We start from the raw sequence: 27,670 nt of genomic DNA on the forward strand, positions 1-27,670 counted from the left end.
GATAGCGGTTCTGTAGGATGCACACAGATCCAATCTGGTCCTCAAGCTTAAAATGGTCTGGCTCTGATCTCTACTCTGCATTAAATTAAGTGTGCTGTCTGTTGTCTGCTTAGGCTCAGGGCAGCTTAGCAAGTTTGATATAAAGGAGTAACATTTCCACACGCCCAAAGCAGAGTTTGCATTAGTCAGCTGCAGCCTCTTTTTCATTTTGATACAATTTCATTGTTGAGCGTATGAAGCTTTGCACACTTCATGTCCTGAGCTGCTGCGGTGTTGAACGTGGCTTGGCAGTGCTTCTGTGCTGGGTTAGACGTAGCTGGAGCTGTCATGGAGCTACAGAATGAACCTGGGCATGGCCAGCAACACCAAAGTTGCTCCTTGTACTGCCCATGCACTCACTGTGCTTACTGCGTGAATCTCGGAGTCTGCTTCTCCAGGAGGTGTTGTCATTCTAATCCCTTCAGGGTTATAAAGGATCATTAGGAAAGTATGGTGGGATCAATACAACCTGGAGACACAGTCTAAACGTGCCGATAACATCAGATTCATAGTCACTGCCAGCTTAGTCTTACTGCTGATGTTCAGCAAGCGCAAAATGGCACTGAATATTGAAGTACTTATCACTTTTATTAAATAACGTGAGCCCAGACATTTATTAATTGTGGAACATTTCCACAAACTATGAAGCAGTGTAGCAGTAATGGTCTATTATTTTGAATGGTTGGATTAAAATTATTTGCAGCTCCAGAAGGCTACTGTAGTCTCTTGGTGATGAGCGCATGTATTTTTATTCCACATTGATAACTTACAAAAGAAATTCAGAGTTGCAGTTGAAACTGTCCGATATTTCTGCATCCATACCTTTGATCTCTGCTTGTCTGTGGTGGTTAATTGTCAACATTTTATTATGTTGTCCAAAATTTGGAAGTTATTACTTGCTGAGGCTAATTTATATAGCAAAGATTTTTTGCTGAATACATTAGATTTATATGTCTGAACTTTGTCTTTCACATGACTTAATTGTATGTAGACGTGAAAATAATTTTCTCCATGTAGTAGCTTGTATTTTAAAAGCTGCCTCTTCATGTTGCTTTTGACCTAGCTTAGAACCTCCTCAGTAAATTAGTATTTACAGAAGTAAAACGACTAGCACCGTTTTGCATAATTGTTCTCACTTATGGAAAATACTGTGCTTTAGGTGACTGAAGTTTCCTCCTTGTCAAATACTGACAGATAAAACCTGATGTAAAACATGCCTATGTGGTAGCATGGCATGACAGCAGTTCTAGCAAACGGGAGAAGTACCTTCCCAGCCAAAGGCAGCATCAATGTCGTCTCTTCTGCGCCAGACCTTGGAGCCCCAGCACACGGAAGTCTTCCCCCGCAGCCCACGCAATAAACTGCATTTAAGCGAATCTCCTCTCGCATAGCGTTATTTGCAGAGGCACCCAGCGTTTTATCCCGGTTGGTAAATAATTTAAAAAGCGGTGATCTCGGCCCTGAAGTTGTGGTAGGATGAGAAATAGGGGCAAACGCCCAGCCCGGGGAGAGCGTGGCTGAGGCGGCGCGGTCCGGGGCTGGCCCAGGGCAGCCGCTGCCGGCTCTCCGGGACTCACGACCGAGGGTTTCCGTAGCTTTTCCAAGATTTGGGAATTTGCTGCCTACAGAAACCCTCGGTGATGGGCGCGGGACGGGGAAGGTCCCCCAGCGCCTGTAGCTGCGTACGGAACCGCACCGCGCGTTCCCTGCCGCAAGCCGCCCGGGGCACGGCCAGCGCCCGCCGAAAGCGGGCCCGCCGCCGCCAGGTCCGGGCGGACCTGCTCCGCGAGCCTCGGCAACGCGACCGCCTGGGCGAGAGCCACCGGCCCCGGGGGCGGGGACGGCGGCGCTCGCCAGGGCACCCCGGCACCACGCCCGGCCGCCCCCCGCGCGCCAACCGCCCAACCGCCGCTCGCGCGCCCAACCGCCCCCCGCGCGCCCAACGGCCGGCGGCTGCCCCGCCACTGAGGGGCCCTCGCCGCCCCCCCCTCACGACGGGCGCTGGCGGGGCGGGGCGAGGTGCGGCCTGCGCGCCGGAAGTGAGCGGTGGGGGGGAGCCCGGAGCGGCGGCGAGCGTTGGGGCGGCAGCGGCGTGGAGAGAGCGGTGCCTCCGCTGCCGGGCAGGGACGCGTCGCCGGCCGCCGGGCGGAGGCGGTTCTGCGCTCGGCGGAAACAAGGAAACGGGAAAGGAAGGGAGCGGCAGCGGGAACGGGTATCGGCGGCCACCATTAGCGGCGGCGGGAGGAGCAGCAGCAGCAGCAGCCGCAGCCGCGGGGGTCTGCAGGCGGAGCGGAGCCCGGGTGTGCCCGCCGCTTCGCCCCTCTATTTTGTGGGGAGTCGCCGCTGCCCGCCAGCCCGCCGGGGGCTTCCCCGGAGCCGGGGCGAGGTGAGTGGTGGAGCCGCCTTCTTGTCGTTTTTTTTGAGGGGGGCGGCGGCGGCGGTGGGAGAGCCGGCGGGCGTCTGCCGGGCCGTGGCGGGCGGGGGGCGGTGTTTCCTGCCGCCTCCCCTCAGCCCGGCGGCGGGGCGGGGGCCGCTGAAGGACCGCTGCGGCCGGGGGCTGGGCGGGGAGGACGGGAGCGAAGGAGTGCGAGAGGGGTGAGGATTGAACGGCCCACGGTCGGTGTCCTGCGCCCCTCCACGCCCCGAATACCATCGGGTGATTTTTTCAAAATGGGCTTTGGAACGCTGATGACTGGTGGAGGTTTTTTGCGTGTGTGTCTCTCCCCCCCCCCCCCCCCCCCCGGCTTTTCTTCGTGTAAGGCATGCCTCAGGAGAGGCTGGGAAGTAAACCAAGGATGCGGGAGGGATGTAGTCTGTGGCATCCAGACAATGTCAGCTTGGGTGAGTCTCCACCCTGTGGAGCTGCGGGCAGTCGAGTCCTCTGCACAGGCATTGCCAAGTCTCTCTGTGCGACCCCGGGGAACCAAACACGCTCAAATTCTCTTTCCTGGTGCAAGAAAGGAAAAATTGGTTTGGATTGTTGGTTATAATGTTTTGCTTAAAAAAAAAGGAAAAAAAATACACCAAAAAACCCACCCTGAAATCTTTTAAGCTTTTTAGCCATATGCAGGCTGGTTTGTGAAGAGCCTCCCAAGCAAGGCTGGTGTCTGCATTGGTTTTCATGAAGATGGGGGAGAGTGGTATATTATTTTTTCTGCATGGGGAAAATCATTGATAGTGGGAGGGAAAGGAGGAGTGTCTGTATACATGAGTGTCACATGACCTGTGTAAAATTCATATAGGTATACTTATTTTTCTCCTGCATTAATGCTAGTTGTTTTAAGAAGCCAGTGACTTATCTGTTCATTTTGGAAGGTGTTACTTCTTTTGGATTTGTTATCTTGTGTGGCAGAAAATAGTCACCTGTGTGTTTGGGCACTGTCTTTGCATTTTATCATTTTTACTAGTATTTCAAGGCGTTTTATGTTTTTACTTGGTTATAGGTATTCAGAATGGGACAACAGCAGTATAATTCCTCTTTTACTGGAAGAGTATCGGTACCCTCGGTTTGGCACAAGTATACTATTTCACATGGCTAATATCTTGACATTGCTATTCGTGTGATGGAGGAATGGGAACTACTGTTTTGTGAGACTGTAGAATCACAGTCACTCCATTTTAAACAAATTGCCTCTTTTTGTCTGTTCCCCCCCAACTCTGCTGTCCTCCAGACACAGACACATTAGCTTGTAAAACACCTTTGAGCAGAAAAATGAATTTAGATGTTTATTGATGAATGAATTTAGATGTTTATTGAAACAATATGTCTAAACCAGCAAATCTTCCTATTTTACTGTCTGTTTAATCAGCTTTTCTCTGCTGAGAATTTTCCTGTTAAAATAGAGGAATAGAAAAATCACTTGCTAAATCATCTTGAAGAGTAAAAGTATAGGTCATAAGTTTCAGTTCTAGGGAATATTTTACACGTAAGTTATATAAAGATGTAGACATGTCCATATTTAATATGTTGATATCCTCCTTCTTGGGTAGGTGTGGTGGATAGTGGAATATAGAACTGTTTCTCTGCACCTAAGCTGGTATGTGGTTTTTCATATTGGTGGGTGACACTCAAATTACCTTACAGAAATCCACATTAGGGAGGCTTTTTGCTTTTGTAGAACAAGGAGGTAAGTGGCACTAAGGAGTTTATTTATTGCCCTCCTACAAATTTAATTCTCAGATACATATTTCCTTAAAATGGCTTGGTTTTTAGACTCATATGGCATGCAATGAAGAGTCCTCCTACCGCTGTTTCTCTGACTCAGCATGGGATGACAGAGACAGAAAAAGTATTGTTGAGAGATAAGCCACAGTTAGGGAAAGCAATGTAGTTTACCAGCTGTTAATTTCTCAAAAGAATATAAAAAATAATGTGAAAAGGAACACTGACAAATTTTATATAAGCTTCAATCTGCCTTCCTTGTGTAATATCTTGAGACCACTGCCTTCAGGTTTGAATTTCAAATAGTTTTTTTCCAATGGAGTAGTGCATTGACATAAACTGTTTTGAACTGCCTGTATATTGCAGCCTGTTCCTTTCTTAATAGGGTAAGCCATGGTACAGAGAACACCTGTTGGTTTAAAGGGGTATATGAGACTGCTGTGGTAACTGTTGTAGGTGATGGTTCACTATGATTGATTTTAAGAGGCTTTATTTTTCAACAGAGTGTCTCAGTCTTCTGAGTATCAGAGTATGTGGATATTGCCTCATTTCTCCCTTCCCCCCAAACCACTGACATTTTTTTTAGCTGTAAAGCTATTGTGTTGCTTCTTTATTTGAATTTTGCAAGAATATGAACATGTGCTCCTTTATCTCTTCCTCTAGCATCAAGATTTTTAATAAAATCAGCTACCTTTTCTAGCCAGAAATAGTTATTTCTTTGTGCTCTTAATTGAACATCTTTATGCTGTATTAATCTGATCTTTACTGGTCATACAACCTGCCTGCCTTCTTCAAATGTCTCTCAGCCACTGGAGGGGAAAAAAAAAAAAAAATCTATCAAACTGGGACAGAGTTAAGTCTGAGTGACTAAGCCAGTTAGGCAAATATGAAGAAGAATAGTGCTGAAGATCCCAGCCGTTAAGTAATTTAGATCACATTCTTAATAGTAGAAAAATCCAAATCTCTTGTGTTACAAATGAAGCCAAAGGTTGCAAAATAATCACACTGCCTTTTCTGTTATATTAAACAATAGATTTATTACTGAATTTTCAAGTAGAACTGAAAAAATGTGCTTCACAGCTTCCCATTAACATCTGTTCATACTGAGGACCCTGCTGATTAAATCTAGAACTTGTTACAGGCACTTAGCAAAGCCAAAAATGTCGAACTTGTATTTCAGCCCCCAACAATAAACCAAACACTGAAGGGTGTGAAACATCACAAAATACGTATCCATTCTCTGCGATTGCTAGAAGAAAATGTATGTTGATTTACAGCTGAATCAGGCAATCTCAGATAAACAAGCCTTATAAAAAGGGGCAATCCAGATCTGTTTTATTGCTAAGGTTTAATAATACGTAGAAATGACAGCAGACTGCTGAGTACTTGTGTTTAACGTATTTCTGTGTGGAATGTTAATTTTATTTAATGAAATGTAGCTTACAAAACCAAAGTTGTTGTATTGAGTAGGTCCTTTTAAAGGTTCAGAAAATATCTCTATCGTGATTGGCAGTCACAGATTTTGAGTGAGTACACATATTGAATGCTCTCCATCTGTAGCAATGTCTACAAGGTTAAGGAATGCTAGTGAAGAAACTGGCACTATAATTGCTATTATAATTGTTCTTCAGACAGGCAAGGGATTTAAGTTTCTTTTTGTTAATTTGCAAGCATTATCATCACTTAAAAACTGTGTTCATTGAAAATGACATATTATTTTCAAGAGGTTAGTACTAGAAATTGGTAATAACAATCCAGTTAAGCATATCAGTCCCTGTGAGAAAGACAAGTAAAATTCCTTGATGATTCAGGTTGCTAATAATCGTCGTCATAGTTGCAAATCTTATAAAGACTAAGAAAACTGTCTGCAGCATACTTTTTATGCAACTTGATCCAGATACATTGGCTGATATTTTTTGACTTTTCAATGAATTTAAGTCACTTCTCTATTTTGTCCTAAATAGTAATTTTAATTATTTGCTGGGAGAGGCTTTTGTTGAAGTGTTTAATGCAAGATGTTACATAGAATAATATTTTTGTTGAGCTTGCTTTTTTTTAATAGATCTATTAATGAAGAGCGCTTGAAATGTCTTGTTCTGTGAGCTATCACTCTGTTTGTTCGGAATTGTATGGAGGAATGTGATGTGCACGAGAATTTGAAACTGGCCTGAGGTTAAATATTAGGGAAATTATTTTTTGCCATCTTATATCATGATGAGTTAGTTGAATTCTATAGAGAGGACTGGGGTGAGGGGAGTGGGGGGAGGAATTCCAGAGCTACTATAAAAATAGTTTTCAAACCTTTTAGTCATATAACATAATTTTTACCTGTTACTGAATTTCTAGTCTCAGAAATTCATCAGATTAAATTGATGTAATCAGAAAGGTGATTGAATCTCCATTGCCTCTGGTCTTTTTAGGAGAGCGGTGTGTAAGGTGAAAGTTTTTATACAAGAATATTATAGTGAGTCTGGTGAGGGGAATTGCTATACACAGTAGCAAAACTTTTATGATATATTTACTTGAGTAAATATTTTGAAGTGTTCAAGAACGCAAGTTGTTGCTGATAAAAATGTACTGCTGTTGCATAGAGCAAATGGTAATCTGAATGAGGGTTGTTTTCATCTTGTGTGAAAATTACCTTAAATATCATCCCTTATTGGAACGTTAATGTTGTATTGTTCTAATTGTTGTATTTGACATCTGCTGAAATGGTTTCATACTGTGTAAGGGTGTCAGTACTCTGTCAATGTAAGTATTTAGAATAGCAAGTTGTGCTCATATACTAAAACGCAGTGCTCTTTTGCTTAAGCTGTGTTAAGCACAGATCCGAATCACCTTACTGTTTCCTACTGTTTATGACAGCACAATGGCTGATTTCTAGCAGATCAGGATTAGAAAGAAACAGGAGCAAGAAGTGACATCATTCTCCAGTTTCGTGGCTCTCTTCAGTTTTATTACTTGTCAGTATTACATTTTCATCTAAAAAGTATTGGAGAAGAATAGAGAACCTGCTCGTTTCTCTCAAATGTATGTATGAAGTGCAAAAATATGCTAAATAAAACATATATACAGAAAGGGGCTGGAGGGAGACTAATGGGCATCCTTCATGCTCTCCAATAACTTTACCCTTCAGAAAGCTTTGGGAGCAGTTGAATGGGGACTGGCAGAAACTTCTGTTCATGTTATAGTGAGAGTTGAAGTCCACTGCCTATTGCTGGCATAGGGTCCTTTGCTACTGTCAGTGCTGTGATTATCTCATCTTGTCCTGCCCTCTTCCCAAAGACTTACCAATTTGCCATATTTGTAGGACCTGTAGTATTCCTGGGATATCTTTTTGTCCTTAATACTGGGCTGGAAAAAAAATAAAAAACAGTGTAACTGTACTGTGCTTAGAGTTGAGGTGTGCAATACAATTACTTCTCCTAGTTGTTTTTTGAATTGTTGCCTTAGTGGCTCTTCCAGTAGGAAGGAGCAGTTTCGTAGTTTGCCCCCTAAAGAAAAGCTACAAGTAGAGCTTGTTGCTTTCCAATGATACATGGATAGACTTCATCCTGATGCAAATTCTGTCATCAGTTACCACTTTTCTGCTTTAAGAGCAGCCATCTTTAGCATAGAAAAGGTAGTTCATTCTATGTGATCATAGTCTTAATGTCTGAACTTGGTTACGGAGTGCTTGTAAAAGTGCTCCTCCAAACTAAAACTGTTGTCAAGCAAGTAGTTTCTGCTTCTACTGTCCTACTGTTGTGTATCAGTGACTTGTGAAAAACTCCGCAGGTTCTTTGAGGAAGTGCTGCAAACTCTTCAAGGATTATTCTGTGCAAAATTTTACTTTATTGTCTGAAATCCAGTTAGTCATCGTAAAAAGAAAAATGTTTTCAGAAATGTCCAAAAGACTTAATTACTAGCCTTACTGAAACTGTAATCGGTAAATCTGCATCATCTGCCTGTAAAATTGGATTTTGAAGGCTATGTCATTAAATAGTGTTAGAAGTGCAAATAATGAATATGTATCAAGCATTGATGATAAAATAATCCCATCTCAAATGGTTGAATTCTTACTCTGATATCACCTTTGCAGTTAAATCCCTTCAATATATGTCATAAAATTGCCTGCTGAGTTAAGTGCAACACTAAAAGTTGAATGAGATACTGCCTACTGTGAAAAATGCTACCGTTACAACATAGAATTCATAAAGGTTTTTTTGGCGTGGAATTTCATTCTTTTTGGATCTTACAGATGGTGCTAAGACAGTTTTGCCCTAACTGTGTTGTTTCAGTCAGTGATGAAAAAAAAAATCTAGCGTTTTTTTTAATGTCTCTGGATTTCTTTTAAATCGTTTTATTGATTATTATGATGAAATATCTCTCTGTCTAAAATGCCTATTTGGTTTAATCAGTGAGAAAGTATACTGAAACTGTGTTTGACAGATTTTCCTCTCTGTCAAAGGGCTCGTAGCTTTGTAGTGGTACTCTTACATTTAACTCTGTGAAGCTGCTGATTTAATCCTTGTGATATACCATCAGTGAAAAGACACATGTTCGGAAGGAAACAGCTTGTGTACATGCTTGCTGGCTTTCTGTCTCTCCTCTTTCCATCTCCTCATGATGAGATGTCACAGATAGGCTTTGTTATAGATGCTGTAGAAGATAGCATTAGCAAAACAAATGTGCAGGTTCTTTGGAGGAAGTAAAGTTGCTCCATGCATTGTTTATAAACTTCTTCCAGTCGTGAATCTCCGTAGAGATGAATTTGCTATGCCTGGAATAACCACAGGTTTGCAGTTGTCTCTGCTTGCATCTCTGACAGTGCTGACCCAGTCTCAAGAACTGTATGTTCCACTCAGTCTTTTTTTCTAGTAGGTCCCTTAATGAAATGGTATTAATAAGAGCAAAAGAGAAGCAATTGAGATGAGAGACAATTTTTTTTTTTTTCCTTATGCTTTTCCTGGCAGAAATATCCTTAGGTCTTAAGTAGCTTTAGTGATCACTAAACTGTTGTGTGTTAAAAATACTCTTAAAAAGAAGAGACTGGTGAGATTTAATCCACCTAAGTTCTGTGATGCCGTTGTCAGCATGATCCACAGCATGCCAAATTGGTAAAATTGAAGGGGCGATGAGTTGCGGTGAAAGGTTCTACCTTTGGGGAGCTGTTGAGAGAGGAGAAGCTACATCCTTGTATATGTCTTCCTAGACCATGATTATAGGTTCTTTTATCTCTGGGATGTAAAAGCATTTTTAAAAATAGAGACAAACTCCCTTCTAGGCTGCTATTTGTATCTTAGAAGTATTAAAAGGCATCTATCCAGGGTTTCAGAATCTGTTGTAGGAAATACTTTGCACCATGATTTTGTAAACTAATTTGTTTTCCTATCTACATGACAAATGTTATCTGTACTTATTTAGGAAAGCTGGTTTACAAAACTGGGATGGGTTCTAGCTCAATATTGAAAACAATACGTTTTCAAGATGTTTTCAAACATCTCATGAATGAGACTGATTTTTGCAGCCTAATGATGATCTTCCAAAGGTGAAATTGGCACGGGAAGTTTATTAGTTTTGCAGAAAGACTGTAGTTGCATACTAATTGCCTTAATTTTAATCCTGGTTTTTTTCTACTTTGTGTCTGAGCTCATTGCTTGTTACTCCTCCTCTTTATGGTTTAGAACAAGAAGTATTGAATTAGGTGGGAAGAGAAATACTCTCTAACAAATGTGAAACCATTTCATTATGACCAAGACAGTGTTCCCTCAGGTTTTCTCATATCATTGGATGGGAATACACAAAGATAAGTTAAGATCTGAAGTTCTTCAATTTGTGTTAACTCTGAAACTCTGTATCTACAAGGACAAGACACCCTATCTGAAATAAATGCCATATCCACTCTGGCTTTGTTCAGAAGTGAGGACAATGTTCTTTGCCCAGGGAGGTTCCTCAGTTGTTCTATGGGAGGTACGTTACTGATGGGTTGTGTCTGGACTTAAAATAAAGCCTCAGTCGCTGGTATTGCACTGTTGACTATTCCTGGGCAGTTTCCTTCTCGTGTATGGTTGTTTTCAATTTCATCCTGACTTGCCTGTAGTTCATGCCTGTATAGTGATGAGGCATCTTGCATAGGATTTTTGATGCCATGCCAGAAGCCAAGCATTCCAGGCTCTCTTTTTATCCTTAGTAATTTTGCTTCCTGCTTTTCTCCTTGCTAGAAGGATCACTGTGATCTTGTTGCACCATTTAAAATTGAGTTAATCAGTGTTGGAATCTGTTTTAATATACAAGTGCAAGTTTGGACTTCCCAGGTGTCTGTAATCATTGTTCTTCAGAGGTGACTAAAGACCTTTTACACAAATGTGTTTTACAGTGCGTTTAAAAAAAAAAAAATTCCCATAGTGGAAAAAAACTCCTCAAGTTGTTCTGCGTCTTTAAAGAAAGATGCCTTACAGACCTCTGTTCTCCAAGGAGGTTGACACTTATCTTTTTAATGAGTGACTTAAGAGAATGACCTGCTTGGACATGTAGTTCTGAGTGGCTTTGATAGAAACATGGATGATTGCACGCTATTCCCGGAAAAACATTCTGCAAGTTTGTTGTGTGTTATCAGTGACCAACATTTCTAGTAGTTTGGATTTTTACTTAACAATAGTTGTGTCTGAGGGCTTTAAGAAAAGCACTTGTGTCTGTTAAATAGTGGCATTTTATTTAGCGGGTTGGGGGGGAAAGCCAGTAGTTTTCACTCACTAGTAACTTTGCAAGGTAGTAATACTGACTAAAACTTGTGAATTCCTTTGGCCATCTCGGGGCACCTCACAGGTCAGGAGAACAACTCTGCCTGAAGCTGCGTTTCAGAACACTTTTTCTTTCATCTCTACTTAGGTATGTCTATCAATAAGTAACTTAGTGATATCTTATGATCAGTTCTGTGAAACTGGAAGGCTGTTTGTCAGATTGATGTGAGTACCAACAATAAATTCCTGCCCAGGGAAGAAGGAAAGAGATTTTTTTCCTAAAGAAATGTTCAGTTGTTCTGGATTAGGGACCTCAAAGACAGTTTCTAAGAAGCATAGCAGAAGTGAGAAGTCTCATTTTCAGCAATTAAATGGAAGGAGGAGGGCTGCATAGAAAAGCGTGAATGTTGTCTTCCCTTCTGGTAGCTGGCAGAGCAGAAAATTGAAGCAATAAGGAAATGAGTGAAATTTTTAGGAGGAATGAGGTATCCATGTCACAGTTCTTGAAGTGAAACATACAGTGTCTTTACGAAGACTGCTCTGTATTAACTAAACTCCAGTTGATAGTACAGTATACAGCTTAACCTTTTGTGCTTGCTATCCTAGTTAGTGAAAATCAGAGACTTTCCCGTTAAAATCGAAAACAAACCTACCAAAACCCCACTTAAGTGCTTGTGATTAGCTTGAAAGAAACTTGCTATTTTGATATTGCTTATCCCTATTTATCTTGAATCTATGCAAAAACTTCAGAAGGTCCTCAAAACCAACAACAATTTAAAAAACCAACAAACACTTGGAATTATTTATTACTACTTTGTAATGAAAAATCTTAGATTATTTTTTATCAACTGGAATGGAATATTCCTGGAATGACTAGTGTGCATTGTGGGGTTGAAAGTCCAGTGTAGAGCAAACAAAGTATTTTCAGACTGTGCACTTTCAACTTCAGTGGTGTTTCATTTCTGAAATGTGATGACTTGAGTGTCTCTCTTTTTGAAAAGCAGTGTCACTTAATCTTCATCCTCCTGAAGTACCAGGTAGTAATGTATTTACAGGTGTCATGTAGGAGATTAGCTGGGATAGACCGTTGTGCCCAAAAGTTTGGGGAATGATTTTGTGTCGTCTTTTTTTCTGGGCCTGGATCCTTCAAAATTATATTAGGTTTGTGTGGCCTTTAAATTTAAAATACACAGTGTAGGAAAAAACCATTGTCACTTGACACAAATTACTAGGGTTTAATGGTCTGGCTGTCTGCTATCATTGTCACAAAGAGTTTAAATTGAACTGCTGTTGCTTGCTTTCTGGCCTAAAGACTGATCTGAGTGCAGTACATAAGGCATGTTACTGTATTATCTGTGACTTTTAAAATATTCCTCAAATCTAGTACCTTCTGATGATTTACATTTTCTGCTGATTCTTGTGAAGTATATACTTTCTTGTTTTGAAGATGACAACACTAATTGCTATGTCCCTGTATAATGTGACCACAGGCCAACCTCATGTCTTTGTACACTGTAAAGTAAAAGGTGCATTAGCATTTGAGAAATGAGAGTTGAACCTGAAAACAGTAATGAAATAGGTCTAAAGTGTTTGTAAAACAGGAGAATGTGCTTTAAAGCAATGTCTTCCTAAGACTTCATTTAGTTTCTCCATTTTGTAGAGCATAATGAAACCCCTACTTTCCGAGCTTGGATTCCACCTCTCCATTTTTTTTTTTTTTTTTCAATCTTGAAGGTACACAGTCTTCCTTTTGTTTAAAATGTACCTCACCTGAAACTGGAAGGCCAGAACTTTCTAGTTTTCTGTATTTATGCTCATTATTAACTTTCTGAGATAAACTTAGTCTGGCATACTCTTTGATACAACTCTTGACAGGCTGTGAGCATTTAAGAACAACATTTCTATATACGTGATCTGATGAAACATGACAAAATGTTCCAGGATATTGATATGTCTTGTGTAGTACATTGTTCCAGTTAAAGTTGCCTAAATCTTTATTTTTCTAGTTTAGAGTGGGTTGAAAAGCAAGATAAAGGGCCAGCTGTTCTCTTATGAAAATGTTAAAAATTGCAGCTGACCTTATGTTGTCTGCATTCTTTTTGCCTTCCCATATGGATTTAAATATTTGGGTTTACAACTGCGCATGCTTTCACTATGTTATGATGTGCCATGAGAGTTGAGAAGGCATAGCCTACTGATAAATTCAGCAGCTGCTTCTTCATTCCTAAAATGACTTTTGCTGGATTGCTTTCCTTAAAATGTTGGTATTTTAGCATGATTTGGGCAGGATTATTGACAGGAATATCGGACTAACATATATTCAAAAGTAGGGCTTTTCTTGTTTTTGCAGTATGATTAAATATATTGTTTTGTATCTGGATATTGTATACAAAGTATGCATCTTAAATCATCACCTTTTATCATGTCTGTTTATTCCAAGACACTCAGACTGAAGTATCAAACTTTTTGGAGTATAGTGATAGTCATTGTTCAAAACAGTAGTATGTATGGTATGAAGTTGGGTTTTTTAAAATAGAATTTGGAATACATAGATGGTTAACCTGTTAAAATGTTGTATTATTAGTTCACTTTTTGAAAAGAAAACTTAAAATTTTGCCTGACACAACTCGTTGTGGATAACTGTAGTGCTGTGATGGAGTCATCTGTTAAACTAAAGAACACTACTTTGTGGGGGAATTGAAGGTCCAGTAAAAGAAACCCTTAGTTTATTTAATATTTTTTTTTTGTAATTTCTGAAATTCTGCTTGCATCTATAATGTGATTAGTAACATTTCACCAGGGAGTTGGGGGAGAGTAGCAGCAGTCTGGTCCTGTGTGCATCAAGAATAGTCTATGTAGTTACATGGAACTAGTTTGAACATATGGTTTGAGGCTTGTATTTCAACACTAGTAAATAGTGATGATCTTCCTATCATTAGGTGTGCATGCAGTAGCCTGGTATTTAATGGAATACAGATTGATAACTATGTAGTTTTCATATTTTTATTGCCCCTATGCTTAATGTATTTTATAGATCATGTTTAGAAAATCTGTCTGTAACTAACTCTGACCTTTTTCTTTCCAAAGATGAGCAGGATTAACACTGAAATGATATTAATGACTCTGCATTCTGTAAAAAAATTGATTTGTGCCCTCTGTGTATTGCTGATCTTTTATAGTGTCTTGAGGAATAGGACATTATTTATAAAAAGAGAAAGTTAGGTCTGCCACAGAGGAAGCATTATATTATGGATTAAATGCTGTCCTTGCCATCTTTGAACCACCACGTCTTGTTACATGCATGTTTTTTTTCTTTATACAGTCTTCCAGTTCTTGAGTTGCAGACAATGAGGAGATTTGAAAGTTGTATGTGTAGCCCTCTTGTCCTCTTTTTGGGTTTGGGGTATTGGTCTTGGAATGTTTGCTTCTGAAATGCTGCTTGATTTGAAACTGGATAGGTAGAAAAATCCTTTCTTCTGTGCTCAATTCCTTTCTGTATTTGGGCTTATGTTTGCGTGCATGCTCTTAAGTTTTGTGGCTAGAATTGTCCCACAGGAGATAGTGTCCACTGAGAACTGGACAGAATATTGTTCTTTGTGTTCCCCATCTCAAAATGCACATGGGGGAAGGTTGGATAGTATAGTTAGCTATGCTGGTCCTGTGCTTTGTACATATTCTCCTCAGCTGGGAGAAATTCTTTAGATGATGCACAAGAATTGAAGAAGGGGCTGAGAACTTGCTTTCTGTGACTTGATTTTAAAAAATATAAACTGTCAGGAATAATCGAAATGGAAAGAGGTACCATTAGAATTGACCTTACTACTTGGCACAGAAGGCTGTGAATGATTCCACAGAGGTATTGCTCTTTTAATTGTTTTCTTCTGAGAGAGGGTTGTGACATCAGATGATGAGTTGAGACCAGGAATAAACAAGGTCTTAGGATGCATCCCATTTTTTTTACAGGTATTTCTTCATAAGGGATGTTGTGGGGCATGCTCTGGCTTGTGATTGAGCTGTTTCATCTCCAGATGTCATTAGTGGTTGCACTGAATGGATAGAGACAGTGACACAGAAATAGTGCTAACAGCCAGGCATGGATTCCTGGTAGTCATTCTCAGCAGTATTGCCATGGGACCACGGCCAGTCAGTTCCCTTAATAAGTGCGAACGTCCACTGGCAGCTCTGACAGAACAGCTGCAACTGATGTTATAGCATACTAGCACCTAGCTGTTGCATCATTCACTGCTGATTGTTCTAGCTACTGTCCAGTAAATAATGAATTTTGGCTAGTTTCTTGACTAAAAGTTCCGCATGCACCTTGATGACCAGTCTTTTGAAGAGTGGTTATTACACTAACTTTGCACTGATTACAGTTTTGTCAGGCTTTTGTTACACTGCTGTATAATCAGGCAATATCAGAGGTTAAGATTTTAGAATACTGTTGAACAGTAAAAGGAGGACAAAACAACGTGACCTATATCTTGAGCTTTCTCATTGTTTGTGCGACTTCCCTCAATATCATGGGAAAACTGCCCAGGTAATTGCTTCCTTATTTATTCTATTTATATGTATCATCCTTCAAAGTGTGTTGGAGGATTTCTGTCAAATGCAAAAGAGAATTTTCAACAGAACACCAAATCCAGCTGTATGAGAACAGAATTTGCTTCAGCTTCACCAGCACAATTTAAAACTTACATTGTGTATAAGTAGTTTAATCCAAAAAAACCCCAACCCAACCCCAAAACCTAACTATGTTCTCTGTGGGAATGTTCTAGAGACTTATTTATTGAGACTTAAGTATTTGAGGACTCTTAGTAATGGATTACCTTGGTAATACTACCTGCATCTTGTCTAGTGCTTTTAGTATACTGGTGTAAATAAAAGTAATGTAAAGTTTTTTTCCTTTCTAACCTTCTGACCTCTCTAATACAGTTGCAGCTAGAAAGTGATAGCAGTGTGTACTAGGAATCCATCCTTTGTCCATGTGACCAGCAATGTTTTGCACTGCAGGAACAGCGATGTGTGGAAATCTTTCCCAACTTTCTTCCACTGACTTTTGGGCTTGTTTTTCTTTTTCCTACAGAAGCTGGGCTTTTCTCATTTGTTTTCCTTTCCTTGAAAAGGGGTGGGGAGTCTCATGGTTGGTTTTTTGTTGGTTTTTTATGCCTTTTTTTTTAAGAAAAAGCTTTTTGAGGTTTTCCTTCTAGTCTTTGACTTGTAAAATTAAATTTTAAATGGCATACTGTCTTTTGTATGTGTGTAATGTTGTCCAATGCCAGATACACTATTGTAAGTCTAATATTTCTTGACTTTTTAACACTGTGTTTCTCCTTTCTGCTATCACCTCCTCTTGGAAGGAGAAGACCTGATTTGTTTTAGATGATCAGAAGATTTCTATAGAGAAACTTTGATTTTCTGACTTTGCATATACAAATTCCTTGGACTGTCTGCTGCTCCCTGCAGATCATTTAGTCTTAACCTTGTTCTTATGATGGGAAGGAGAGGTCTTCTGACTCCTTTCAGTACTTGATTATGAGAGGGGGGTGATAATGTGTTTATACTTATGTGGGAGCTTTGCATCAAGAGATCTCCAGTACCATAATGAAGTGATAGCCCTGTTATATTGCTAGAAGTCTTCCTGAAAAGCATTGATGAAAGCATTCTTGGATGCTAGGCTTAAAGTCAAAAAGCACTGATAATGTTATGAAAACATTTTAGTGAAGTTAGACTACCCATTTTAAAATTAGATTTCATTATGTTTAGTTTTTACTAATGTGTCATACCAGTTGAAAAGCTAGAGTTCTACCTTGCCCTAATTCTCCAGCTTTAAAAATTTCCTTGTTTGTTTTGATGATCAGGAACCAAACATTTTCTTTACAGTTTTAGGTCTACTTTTACTATTGAGTAGAAGGAGAGGGGAGATTAATGTCAGGGGATGCCTTGACAAAAGAACTTAATTTCTAGCTACAGGACCATGTTCTCTACCCATCCCTCTGCATGTTTTAGAGTTAGTCAAGCAAACTACCTGCTGTGATGTAAGTGGACAAGATGAGATGCCCTGACCTGTATGAATGACCTGTAACACGCTTCTTGTGAATGAAAAGGAGAAAGAAAAAGAAAGAAAAAAAAAAAAAGCAGAGGTGGTGATTTCATAGTAAGAGCTGTAATACCTCATCTTTGAGATGGAATGACATCTCTAATTCTGAAGGGTGAAGATGGATGGAGTCCATCACCTGCAGAGATTTCAGGACCTCCAAAGAAGCAGCTCCATTTCATTCCGGTGTTCCTCTTCTGCTGATGGGAACAGATATGTGGCACTATCAAGTGCAACATTCCTTTGCAGTCTGGATGTGGTCCCTGGCAGAAGTTATTAAATAAGTATACATAAATAATTTAATTGTATATTTTAGTAATTGTAAGGTACCTTTACTGCAGAGATGTGTTGGGATGCAGGGAGAATGTGCAGAAAGCTCCCGGTGAAATGAAATTTATTACTCTGCAAAAATTATTTCTGTTTTTGGCTTGTTAACCTGTTCTCATTTGTCACAAGTTGGCCCTTTAAGGCGTGCTAGGCTGTAGCTCCTATCAGCAAAACTTTATAAATCCTTTGGAAAGATAATAGAAAGAAGTTGCCAGTAAGACTTAGACCTGAAAGGGCTTTTACAGGTCTGAAGGAAGATAGAAAACCAATAAAACCCATGAAATAATTTGGGTTTTTTTTAAGCTTCATTGTAAATCCTTTCACAGTGCTGCTTTTTTGATTTAATTCAGCCTGAGAGGGCTAAGATTCAAGCATAATAATATTTTCTACAAAAAAATGAAACTAAAAAAAAATCTTCCAGCCAATTCACACCTCATGTTAGCAATCTGAGGAAATGAGACTGTAGGCTAATGGAATGCTCCACAAACTTCTGCATCTGCATAAACTTTTTCATAGTGCAATAGACAAACACATCTTGGAAATTATTTTGCTTTTAAATATTGAGGTGCTAATGAATTAAGAGACTTATTGTAATGTGGCTTTTAAACTGGTTGCTGTCACCTACATTTTAAATAGCTACTTTTGCTGCTTTGTGGCTCATTTTGGCTACAGCAAATTAATGCAGATCAGTTCTTTCTTGCCAACTCTTGTCCTTAACAAGATGTGAATGTGGTCCAAGTAATTACCATTTCTAGTGTCACAAATGACATTCCTTATACAGTGTGGTCAACTCAGTACAGCTGCTTTAGCAGTAAAAATAGTCATTGTGGTACACATTCCACTTTTAGTGTTATCTTCTGTAGTTTATTCATCTGGCTCATTCCTTGGAGAGGTCTTTATGCCAAAGAAGATATTTTTGAGGCAACAAAAATAATTGTTCTTTTGGGATGTTCAGAAAAAAACTTTACTCTGAGGCTTGCCAAATTGTTACACAGCTGTTAAGATGATATAATGTTTTTTGTTTGACCAAGGTTGTAAATACGAACTTCCTTCCTCCTGCATTTATATTTAATCTAGCTCTATGCAGAATTTGTAATCAATCTCTTCCAAATTTCTGTTGAGGGAGAGTACCTATGAAATGCTTAACAAACTTCAACATGCAGTTTATATTTGCTTATGAAATGGGTGGCCTAATTTTCTGTGAGCTAGATATAACCTCCTCCTCTAGTCCTGCCAAAAGAATGTATGTCTAGAATAAGTGTTTGTCCTGGTTTTATATAGCAGAAAAATATTAATCGGTGAGAATTCTTGACTGGAATACCCTTAATCCTGTGAGGAGTTCACTATGGTTAAGTTTCATTAGAGCATACGTAGTTGGACTTCAAAAACGGACTCAGAGTGGACAGTAGATTCTGATTCGTTTGCATATGTCGGGTATTCCTGCATTTCTTGTGAGCCATGTTTCCTGCTGCTTTCCAAATTATACTGAAGGAAATGACAGCACTGGCGATCAGCCTTGTAGACACAGGCTTAAGTGTTTTGGAAAGGAACTGACACTGGCTGCAGCGATACTGTAAACTGAGGTAGTATTTTGCCTTAGGAAGGGCATGGCTCTTTAAGCAAGATGCAAATTCAGTACGCATTACAGTATAAGCTTGGTTTTAGCCCTGTTTTTCTAACTAATTTTTAATGCTTAGAAATTGCATGTAACTGTTTTCATATGACGAGATGAATTTTTATGTTCTGTAGGAAAAAAAACTGAGGTAGTGTGTGTTAATAATAAAATATCTATAAAAAGTTTGGCTTTTTCTAACTATTGTAGCATCAATATGTCTGTAAAAGGTGGGTTTTTTCTGTTGTTTGCTTGTTTTTCTTTGTTTCAACAGTATTTTGGTAGTATAGTTACATTTGTAGCAGGAAAGATGAATTAAGATATCTGAGTAGTTGAGAAAAGTCATCTATAAGTTAGCCTTCTTGCAAAGTTTTCCATTTTTCCACAGAATTCAGGAAAGAATGAGCCTTGATGGCTTCTGATATTAAGATGTGATGGCAAAGACAGGCAGGAACATTTGTGTCTTGACAAACTTGCTTACTTGAAGTTTTCTAAAGCTTGTCGGTTTGATTCTCAGCTATATAATGAAATAATAATAAATACAGTATGTATGTTTCATGATCACCTTTAGAGCTAGCTATTGGGAAGACAAAGACCCTGCTTTCAATGGCAACAAGCTGTTTGCGAAGAGTATCGTGAGAAACCATAGTCACAGCTGAGAGTGTAGTTGGCTGGTACCCTTGTTTAAGAACTGAGCTCTGTACGCCTGTTAAAACCAAAAATTTAGGGAAGCCTTGAGAGTGTGCTAGTGAGATGTGTCTGTGCTGGACAAGGACAATGGGAAGTGGTCATTCTTCCTTCTCCAGGAAACAGAATATGCGGTCCCTCTTCATCTTTCCATAAGCGAAAGATCATTTCAAACACCGAAAACCGAAAATTGTAGTTGCAATTAGGGTTCTGTTTAAAAACTTAGAGTTAAGGTATACAGGGATCTACAGCAGAGTATTCTTGTAAGTACCCTTTACACTAAGTAAAGGTCTAGCAGAAGATATTTTAAAAGTGTAATTCCAAAGGAATTTTGCAGTCTTGACTCTGGCAATGTGGGTAAAAGATTAGAAAATCCTTACTTTGCTTGAGTTACTCCAGACTTAGCTTGGCACTGTTAATATCTGGTCATTACACAGAATTTTGTGAGCCCTTAGTGTTCCTTGCTTGGAATTATAAGTGTGGGGTTTTGGTGTTTTGTTTTTTGTTTTGTTTTGTTTTTTTTAAAGTATTTAAGTATGTCAAAATATTCTTATGAAAGAATTTGAATTGAAGTGTTTCTGAAAATATTAGGGTATGACATTAACCACTCATGCTCATATCTTTTTTGGTTTTTGAAAAAAACCCAACAAAACCCCAAACCGCGCATGTAGTTATTAGCATGTAATGGTTTATAAAGCACATACTGTACTCTGGAAGGCTGTGAAGGAATGTAGGAGGAAGGGTGCTCTGTTGCGTGCCTGAAGCTAGTCACCCCATTTCTCTTTCTCATTGCTCACAGCAGAGTTAGAGGCAGTCATCTGTGTGCTGGTGGTGCCAGCAGATGGTGGATATTCATCTGAATGAAGCCATATACAAACTTCGAAACAAATGTGAACTTGTATATCATGGCTTAATTTCTGTATGAAGACTGCAGAATGTTTCTTACACTGGCAGGAGAAGCAGCCTGTATCAACTAGTTAATGTATGCTTCAGACAATGAAAAATTGAAGTGACTTTAACTTCATGGAATTGGTAGTAAACTGCACAATTATAACTCTACCCAAATTCTATGATTCATAGAATCATAGAATATCTCAGGTTGGAAGGGACCCATGAGGATCATTGAGTCTAACTCCCTGCTTCTTGCAGGACTGCCTAAAACTAAACTGTATGACTTAAGAGCATCATCCAGATGCTCCTTGAACTCTGACAGGCTTTGTGCCATGACTACTTCCCTGGGGAGCCTCTTCCAGTCACCAACCACCCTCTCAGTGAAGAACCTTTTTCTAATGTCCAATCTGAACTTCCCGACGAAGCTTCATGCCATTTCTTCATACCATTTCATGTAGTAGAGGAGCGTTTACATCTAAGGAAAGAATGTCTTGTTTGTCCCTGATAATTTGGGAAAACTATGCTACAAATACAGGCCTGTTAGTGTAAGCCCTTCCTTTCAAATTTTACTTCTTAGTGGAATTTGTGTTGCAACAAGTATTCATTTGTACCTTTATGTCATCAGTTCTGTGGTGCATTTTTAACAGAGCTGTGCCCTTGCTCATGCACAAATGTTCCAATGTTATGAATACCTATAGACTATTCTAGTGAATAAGTAACTCACATTGGTGAGAGAGTTTTCTTTTATTATTTTATAAATAATATATTTTAAAATTATATACACACATATTTAGGGGCACAGATGTGCTTACATGTGTTGCCTTTGGGCTGGTTCTGAGACCACAAATTCCAATATATGCAAGGTCCTGTACTTGTGAAATAAATGTTTAGATTCCAGAAATGTCTGACCAAGTAAGCATTAAATGAAAAAGTGCAGCAGGGAAAACACCATTTCTGTATTTAGCCTCTAATTTGAAAGCTCTCTGTAATGGCATGGGCATGCTGTGTTTTCATATCTTGTGCCTCAGTGCTACAGAGTTAATGCTGGAAGTTCTCTGAATTCAGAATTATTAATGTATTTATGGCTGGTAATGCTCTACTATTTTTTTTCCCCCAAATTGTTCCAACTTCTGTTTAAGTATAGTCTTCTCTAGGGATTAACTTGATATCTGAGAAGTGCTAAAACATTAAATGCTTGTAATGAAAAGTACAAGCTTTAAATATGCTTGTAGCTTAAGTAATTTATTAAGACTTGTCATTTTACTGATTTGGTAAAACTGATCCAATTTTAATATAAATAAATGCAAATGCAGTACAATTATAACTGTTTTTCAGTGTCATGCATATGTGTTTGCATATGCCCTACAGTAGGTAGCATTTGAAATTTTCTCTGTGCTGATTGGAAAGGTAGCCTTTTCTATTTATTATGAACTTAAGAAATGTAAGCCAAGTGTTTGATTTTTTTTATAGTACACTGTGAGCTGGAAGTGGAGTTGCAAGTTACAGGTGAGCCTGTTACATGTGAACTTGCTGCTGCCAAAAAAGGGAAGTCCCACTTGTTTCTTTCTGTGTCCCTTCTGCCAGCTGTCTGGTATGAACCCAAAAGAATGTGTTGGCTCTATTATTTGTCCAGTCAAAGGGTAATCTATTTGCGTTTGCTAACTCAGCAGAAAGATTATTTTGGTGTTTGGAGTGTTGAGTGAGCTTTCTGGTGGTTTAGAAGGTTGAGCAGGCTCAGTGATGTTCTGGGGCAAAGTGCTAGTGGATGTAGGGGAAGGAGAGTCTGTCGTTTTCTTGACAGCAATGAAGTATTAGGCTGGCTCAAGCTTTAATGTGTAAGTTGTTTTAAATTGTATGAACAGGAGCTTAAAAAAAAAAAAAAAAAAAAGATGATACCGGGAAAGCTTGTACAAACATTTTCCCAAAAACTCTTTTGGAAAGGACTGTAGAAAGTTGGCTCTGGAATAGAGAGAAAGATAACTACAGTTTTGTTGCTTCTGAGCCAGTTGTTGGTGTTTTCTAAATGCAAAGAAAGCATTCATCCAAAATGTGTTGTTTTTTTTTTTTTTTAATATCCTGCAGCTCTTAAATGCCAACAACAGTAATAAATTGCCTGAATTTCTCAAATGCTTTGCTAAAAGTAAGTGTAGATTTACTCAGCTGATATAGTTGTAGGTGTATTTGATGAATGAGTTGATCATGCAGAGTAATGCGGCTAGGAGGTAGGCTGCCCCTTTCACAATAGCGTGTTCCTGGGAACAGGTCAAATTCAAGGAGTAGGTGAATTTCTTTCTGAAGGGGCAAGCACAAATGGTCTGCTGTCTTCAGCATATCATAGAACCTGCTCCCAGCCTTGCTTTTCCTGGGCGACTTGAATGTGGTCTGTGTGAATTATTTTGAAGGCCATTCCCATATCTATCTTGAGAAATAGACAAGCTGAATTTACCTATGACTTTTTACGAAGTAGCATGTTCCAAATAAATCCAGTGCAGTGGGAGAGAGGCTCTATGGTTGCCAGGAAGGATGGCAGTCAGAGGGTAGTTGCTATCAAATGAAATAATCCTGCATTTTGCTGCCAAGTATTCTGTGGGAGGGTGCTGTGTGGCAAATCCCATGAGCTATCCTGTAGAGTACTGTTCTTCTTAACTTGAAAGCTACAGGGACTCTTGATGTTCACAATTCAGTTGTCCCCCAGACTGATGAATGCCATGGAGTATCTCATTCCTGTCCCTATGAACTTGTGTTTCTTAGCATGGAAATGAAACTACTGTACAGTGTTTTTCAGTCAGTGTGACCCTTGCTAAGAAGCCCTGATGTTTAAAAAGGCTCATTCACTTCTTATATTAAAAAAAAATTGCATGGAAAACAAGTACCCATGTTACTTTCAGATGGCTTTAAAACTAGCCATAAATTATATCAGTCTGATCTAAAAATTGTGACTTTACGAAATAGTTTTTTGTAAACTTTAACGTTATTTTAGTCAGCCTTACGTGTTCTTTCTTCTCATCATCTAAATCTGTCTTACCTTGGTTTGTTGATTTGCCACAGAATCAAAGTTAGATGAGAGACAAGAATTATTGAATACTGAGTGATAGAACTTCCAAGCGTGTTTATAAGCAAAATGTAATGTGAAACATAATGCACTGTGTATATATGTTTGTGTGTATAATAGCTGTACTCAGCCACCTGCTTAGGATTATCCTTCGCTGAATAAAAAAGCTCACTAGTTTAAAAGTTTGGGGTGGGAAGGATTAGTTTTAATCAACAAACTTTTTGGAAAAAATCTTGGAACTTATGTTCCTGAGTGGCAGTATAGAGTCTGTTGACTCGATTTATTTAATTTTTTTCCCCACAGTTGCAGTAGCAAAGCACTCTACTGTCTGTAGTTTCCATATGCAAGAAAAGTTCCATTCACAAAGCTACCAAGTGTGGTGGCAGCAGACTTTACAGTAGTTGTTTACGTGACTCGGGCTGAGCTGTTTAGACAAGGCCTCTGCCGCTTAGGATCTGAACAGTGTTTCTTAGGAATGCTGGCCTAATCCCATGAATTTAAATCCTTCTGTTTAAAGTCCTTCCTTAACAAGACCCAGCTGTCAGTCCCGTCTTCCATGGTTGTTCTACTGTATAGAAATTTCGTATTCACTTCCTCAGTGACTTGACTTACACTTTCTTTTTTCCTTTTTGCTATGGAAGCTGATTTTCTTGCTTTTTCAGGAATGTGTGCTTTAAAACATTGATTCTGTGTTAAATATTTACATTTGGTCTTAATCTCTATAATTAAATTCTAGATCAAGTCCTTTTGGAATGCATCAGTTGGTGCTTAACTGGCTTTTTGACACCTCTAACCTTTGACATAACAAAACTTTCTTATGTTGAGGCTGCTTTCTTGCTTTGAGTGCTTTTTTCCAGGGAGTAGAGTCCAGAACTGGTGTTTTTTCCCCCCTTCCCTCCCTCACTCTCTGCTGCCAAGATTTATTTAGAAACTGAAATAATGCAGCTTTTCAGTATGAACATGTATCTTTAGAGCTCATCTTAAGTATACAAAATCAATTTAAAAAAATTTTTAAATGAATTTCAGGAGGCTTATAAACTAGAGATTAAGGTCAGTGTTCAGTAGGCAATGCTTAGATTCCTGTTAGCAGTCTGTGACAAATTTCATAGCTTTATACCTCAAATTGCTGATACTGGTTTGAGTTATTATGTGGACTTCTTGGTTTAAGATAATTAAACCATCCTTCCAGAGAAAGGATGTTGAATTGACAGTACAAGCAAAATCCCAAGTGAAGGAAGTATTAAAAAGAAAAAATGCAGGGAGAAATACTGTCAGTTTTCTCCTTTTTTTTTTTTCTTTTTCTTTCTTTTTTTGAGAAACTTTGGGAAGAGTTTTTCAGTGACATTCTGCTAAAATGGCGGATAAGAATTAAGCTGTATTTTCAGCCTTTATCAGTGATGAACATGCCTTTCTATATCTGCTCACAGACTTTCTCCTCTTCAGCAATTTCTGTAGGCTTGTTGTCGTTTAACCCCAGCTGGCAACTAACTGCCACCCAGCGGGTTGCTCACTCTCCCATGGCAGGATAGGGGAGAGAATCGGAAGAGTAGAAGTGAGAAAACTCATGGGTTGAGATAAAGACAGTTTACTAGGTAAAGCAAAAGCCGCACACGCAAGCAAAGCAAAACAAGGAATTTGTTCACTACTTCCTATCGGCAGGCAGGTGTTCACCCATCTCCAGGAAAGCAGGGCTCTATCACACATAATGGTTACTTGGGAAGACAAACACCATAACTCTGATCGCCCCCCCCTTCCTTCTTCTTCCCCCAGTTTTATATGCTGAGCGTGATGTCTTATGGTCTGGAATATCCCTTTGGTCATTTGGGGTCAGCTGTCCCAGCTGGGTCTTCTCCCAACTTCTTGTGCAACCCCAGCCTCCTCTCTGGTGGGCTGGTGTGAGAAGCAGAAAAGGTCTTGACCCTGTGTAAGCACTGCTCAGCAGTAAGGAAAATATCTCAGCATTATCAACAGTGTTCTCAGCACAAATCCAAAACATAGCCCCATACTAGCTACTATGAAGAAAACTAACTCTAACCCAGCCAAAACCAGCACAAGGCTTTACTAGAGAATAATGGTGGTGGAATTGTTACAGGCTTTGGCACCCTGCTCAACCATATGTCTCACAGAAGTTGTTTTGTGGGTTGAAATCTCTTCTGGAAGGGCATCCCTCTTACTTTTTGAGGAGAAAAAGAGCGAGTGCTGAGGAGTTGTACAAGTGTAGGACTTCCTTCAAGGGAATTTTTTTTTTCCTTGCCTGGTGGTGTTGTCAAAATAGAACTTGGATTCTTCCAGTATCAACAAGGAAAACTGTGAGTTGCAGTTTATGCAGCAGGAAGTTGGCTTTCTGTCTTGTTATTGCATGTGAGGTTTATGGGGATCTGAAATTGTGCCTAATCACCTGCAAGGCCCAGGGGAAGATGCTGATAAAGTACTGTCTCAAAGCAGTGGTTCTCCTGCAGTTGTGAGATTCATAAACATGTTTTTCCACCTACACCCATATCATGCAGAACTTGTCTGTACTTTCTCCTTTTCATGCCCCATAGCTGCTCCCATATTTCGTTGTTTGGCAAGGGACCCTTCAGCCCATGTGCCATACACCACCACCTAGTGAGCAATGTTGGTTTACTGCCAAATGATCCCCTCCCCTTTCCTGTCATAGAAAACTGCCCCATTCCTGCTAACTTCCAGCCTTTCTTTCCAGTCTTGACTGCTAGGTCTTATCTGTCCAGTGCCCCACATCAGTCTTTCTCCTAGACTCACAGGGCTTTCCTCTATGCAGTCCTTCCAAGCCTCCAACAAGGCACAGCTTTTCCATGGAAAAGCATCTCCTTACATAGCATTTCTTTCTTTTCTGGTAATGTCATGGTGCAGTGCCATACATCCATTTTTTTTCTTCCATCAGAGTGGCTATCCTCGTCTGCCTCACACCTCAGCAGACATCCTTCTGTGTAGAGGGTGTTGATGAAAAAGAGTGGTGGGGATAGAGAGGGGTTTAATGTCCCTGCTTGCAGTTTGCAGTGACGTTGGAGGATAAAAATTGACTGCCAATCTAAATACTTAAAGCTGGTCTTACTGGTAGCTTAAAAATGTAAAATTAATTGAGCCGGGGAAGCTGTTTAGATAGGTTTATTTTTGATTTAAGCCAGTGTTGTTGTTGTTGTTCTGCTCAGCTTGTTAGGAGTGGGTTTAAAGTAAATCAGGTGTCTTCTAAATTGAATATACTTTTTCCTTCTTTGATAATGTTTCAGCTAAAAGATTATTTCCCTACTTGTCCTCTAAACACTTTTTTTTAAAGTGGTGTTTCTTAAGGTTATGCCGTTTTGTAACAGCTAACTATAAAGAAAATGTGTTGACTTATAAATGCTAAGAATGAAACACCTATGTACTTTAGGTGTATTGCATTTATTTGTGGGTTTTCTGAAAAATATACAGTTGTGTTTTTTTCTTTCTTTTTTTTTTTTTCCTGGAGATGGTAGTTCCAGCTATAGTGAAATACAGCTTTTTACAGTGTAATCTTAATTCTTAAGAGGAATCCTAAATCAACTTCCAGCCTGTTGCAGCTGAGGTTAGTGTAAAGAATATATACCCTGATATGAAAGTTTATATAAAGCAACCTGTTGAGAATGTTGTTTCTTTATCATAGCTAAAGCACTACTTTTCCATTTTTTTTGAACATGGTTCATAGGCTGTCACTAGGCCCTTGTTGAAAGGGATTTGGCAACTTCTTCTGAGTCTAGATAGTACCCACATTATAGAGATTGCCAGTGTCTGGTATGGTTATCTTAAGTGAGCATTGGCATAATGATTATTTTTAACCTTTGAGAGAGTCCCTTGAGCAAAAATTAGTTTTTAACTGTATTAAAGCATAGAGTAGCTCAGAGTGGTATGAGGACATACCCTCACCTGTATTGTAATTTGACCTATGACCTAAATGATTTTCTTACACCTCCTTCCTCCTGGTTGGTTTGATCTTTCATATATACCATCTTCTATAAGTACTGTTAAGATGTCCAGCTTATATATGTAGTTGGTAGTTACTTGCTTTATTTTGCTTTCTTATAGTTGAAAGACTGCCTAGTATGTG

At 39.3% G+C, this 27,670-nt stretch overlaps 1 protein-coding gene across 1 annotated transcript in view; it reads left to right on the forward strand.

Annotated features, from left to right (window-relative positions):
• The first annotated feature begins 2,093 nt into the window (after positions 1-2,093).
• Positions 2,094-27,670, forward strand: part of RAPH1 (Ras association (RalGDS/AF-6) and pleckstrin homology domains 1) — a 99,851-nt gene continuing 74,274 nt past the window's right edge. The window contains 2 exon segments of the mRNA XM_052791295.1: positions 2,094-2,425; positions 22,005-22,040. The gene's annotated coding sequence lies outside the window, so the exon portion shown is untranslated.

This window comes from Harpia harpyja, chromosome 7 (genome assembly GCF_026419915.1).
Source record: "Harpia harpyja isolate bHarHar1 chromosome 7, bHarHar1 primary haplotype, whole genome shotgun sequence".
Lineage (NCBI taxonomy): Eukaryota > Metazoa > Chordata > Aves > Accipitriformes > Accipitridae > Harpia > Harpia harpyja.